Source organism: Elephantulus edwardii, unplaced genomic scaffold (assembly GCF_000299155.1).
Source record: "Elephantulus edwardii isolate Elephantulus edwardi_28Jun2011 unplaced genomic scaffold, EleEdw1.0 scaffold00100, whole genome shotgun sequence".
Taxonomy (NCBI): Eukaryota; Metazoa; Chordata; class Mammalia; order Macroscelidea; family Macroscelididae; genus Elephantulus; species Elephantulus edwardii.
Window position 1 is genome coordinate 6623633 of NW_006399850.1, and position 3648 is coordinate 6627280.

The window sequence follows — 3648 nt, forward strand, 5'->3', positions numbered from 1 at the left end:
TTCCTCCTTACTCTTCAAAGATCTCAGTTTCTGCTCTCGGTTGGACCGGACCTGGAGGTTCCGGCTGGGGCCAGAGCCTCTTGGTCAGCACCGCAGCTCCTTTCCGCTGCCGTGTCCGCCGTTGCTAGGAGACTAAGAAAATTCCCTGGGTTTCTTCAAGGCCCTGAGTGGGGGGAATCCAGTAAACTCCCAGCGATAGGAACGACTCTAGCTGAACTATATAGTCGGATAACCACAGGAATGAAAAGGCTTTAGTGGTGTCAAGATCAGACCCCAGAGTGGGAGGAAGCGGGATGGGGAACACTTGAAACAACTTCCGGTTCCCTCTGTCCCGGAACTCCGCCAGCTCCCGGATCGTTCGAGTTCCGGAGTTCCGTCCTGGGGGCCTAGGATGTTGATGTTCTTATGTGCCCTAGGGTCGCTTGCTACTCATAGCCACCTTATGTACAACAGCCTTAAACCCTTCTATATCCCGTGCCAATCTTATTGTCTCTGACACACTTACCCCGTTATCCCAGTCACTGTATCAATCTATCTCATCGAGGGTCCTCTCTTGTGCTGTTCCTACACCCTTCCAAGCATGATGCCCCTCTCCAAGGTCTGGTCCCTTCTTGCAACATGCCCAAAATATGTCAGATGGAGCTTCAGAATCCTTGCCTCCGAGGAACAGCCTAGCCTCACCCTCCATAGGAGGAAACGGTTTGTTTTCCTAGCAGTCCACGGTACATTCAATACCCTTCTGCTGCACCACAGCTCAAAGGCATCAAGTCTCCCGTGATCCCAAGTCATTGTTCAGCTTTCTGACGCATAGCAAGTAATTGCAAAGACCATAGCAACTAATTGCAAAGCCTTGTTCTGGCGCACCTTAGTTGTTCTTCAGTATTTTGGAAAGGTCTCTGGCAGCCGACTTTCCCATTGCAATTGGTCTTTTCATTTCCTGGCTGCTGGTACCACGAGATGGCTGGGATGATCAGCAGGCAATTAGCAAGTTTCTTTCCTCGCCTGATTGTAAGTGTCCAGAATAAAATCAACGCTAAGGATTTCCTTCTGCCATCACCTTGTAGTTAACTATAAGGAAAGAATGAAAAAAAATTTCTATTCCTGTCATCCAAAAGCGTCTATTTTTGTCATTCCGCAATATGAAAATCTGTAAAAATAAGCAATAAAACATTGTTTTAAACTGTGATGTTTTAAATTGCTGTTTTTACGACTCTGGTAGCAAACAATGATGGAAACCTTGTCTTTTACTGCCATATAGTAACAATCTCCATTATACTCAGAACTTCACTGTGTACTCACTGTGTCATCATCACCCTTAAGGATCTTTCTATAACTTTTCCAGTATAAGGTATTTTTTCAAGGACTAATCCCTCCTAGCAACACACCCAAACTATGTGACATGAAGTGTCACCATCCTTGCCTTGAAGTAGCACCCTCGTTGCTTTGTAACTTAGTCTACTTAGTCCAAGAAAGATTTGTGCGTGCTTCTGGCCGTCTATGGTATGTATATTCAATACTCTTCACCAACACCACAATTCAGAGGAATCGATTCTAATTCAGGCTTCTTCAGTCTGTCCAACTTTCACACGCAGCAATTGAAAGTATCATGGCTTGGGTCAGGCATATCTCAGTTTGTTAAATTAACATCCTTGCTGTTTAGCACTTTTGTTGTTATATACCATGCCACTGAGCCAATTATCACTCATAGTGACCCTATGACCAATATCTCTGAACAATTATCAATATGCTAAGCGAATCCCACAGTTTTGGACACACCTATTCCATTAATCCAGTCAAACCATGTCATCCAGTGTCTTCCTCTCCTGCACTGTCCCTCCACACTTCCAAGCATAATATCCCTCTACAAGGACTGGTCCTTCCTGGCCATGCACCCAAAATATGTGAAACAGAGCTTAAAAATTATTATTTTTTAAAAAAACATGCTGCTTCTAATTTTGGATTCATTTATTCAACTAACCACATAAATCAAGCATAAGGGGAAAAAATCTATGTAAGCCATTACAGACACAGAGAAACATAATTATTATCTAAGTACTTTTCCAGCATAACTTGAATTTTTGAAACACTAGAGTTTTCCATTTGTAAAATCAGTTCCTTTATATCCAGTTTGGATCTTCACCCTTACTACCAGCATCAAGGGAATTAAAATCCTAGCCCATAAAAAAAAAAAAAAAGTTAAAGTAATTGACCAAGTTACTAAAGGTAATTTCTTAAACAATGCTTACATGTAGTCTTAGAATATTTTTTGAGAATAGAGGGGAACCTATAATTATTGAGCACCTGCTAAGTGTTAAAATACAGCATCCTAATGATCCCCCTGTATAAGCTGGATACGTCCTGTTGAAGCAGGAATAGATTCTATGTTTTTTATTAACTCTAAAATAATTACCCCATAGAAATTTTGCTATATTCAGTGGTTTTTATTTACTCCTGCCACACACACAGGCTTCAGGTACTACCTGTGGTTGTGATTAAGACAACTGAGAACAAACATGCTTGACAATAAAATTAAGTAACCAAGCTTTCCCCAGCATTACTTTGGATTTTTTATATTATTATTATTGTTGTTAGATGTCACTGAGTTGGCTACAACTCACAGTTCCTCTATGAACAACGGACCTGAAATCCTGTCCTACCCTGAGCCAACGTCATCATTTTTGACGCACTTAGTTCATTGCTGCAGTCGCTGTGTTAATCTTCTTCATGATCTTCCTCTCTCACTGAATCTCTACCTTTCCAAGAATGATGTCCTTTTCTAAATAATAGCCTCTCCCAGCAACATGCACAAACAATGTTAGATAAATCTTTGCCATCCTTGTCACCCAGGAAACTCTGGCTGCACTTTTTCCCAACACATATTTATTTGTTCTTTTGGAAATCCATGGAATATTCAGTACTTTCCCCCAACCCCACAATTCAAAGACATCAATTCTATTTTTTTCCTTCTTATTCATTGTCCTGCTCTCAGATGCACAGCAAGTTATTGAAAAGACCAAGGCCTGAATCAGGTGCACTTTAGTCTTCAAACTGACATAATTGCTCTTCAGTTCTTTAGAGAAGTCCTTGATAGCTGACTTTCCCAAATGTGTTACATCTTTCAATTTCTTAATTGCTGGTACCAAGGATTATGGATTTAAGTAAGAGAAAATTGTTGACCATTTCAATCTTTTCTCTATCTATCATGAAGTTTCCAATCAGTCCAGTGGTGAACTTTTACCTTTTTGATGTTGAGATAGAATCCATATTGAAGGCTATTTGTAGTCTTTGAGCTTCTGTAGCAAAGGCTTTCCTCACTTTCATCAAGCAAGGTTGTATGCGGTTTTCTTTGATCTAGATAGCATATTCTTCTTCATAAGAGTCAGCTTCTTAAGTGATTTTTTTTTTCAGCATACAGACTGAGTAGGTATGGAGAAAAGTTACAACTCTGATGTACATTTTCCCTAATTTTAAACCATGTAGTTTGCTCTGTTCACACAACAGCTTCTTGGTGTAAGTACCATTTTATATGAGCATGGACAAAGAGAGAGGGCAGCATGGGGATGGTTGATTCTGATCTATAGTGACTATGCTAAGGGGAACTGTCCACAGTAAAAGCAAACACAACACAAAACTAATTTTCTTTTTTTT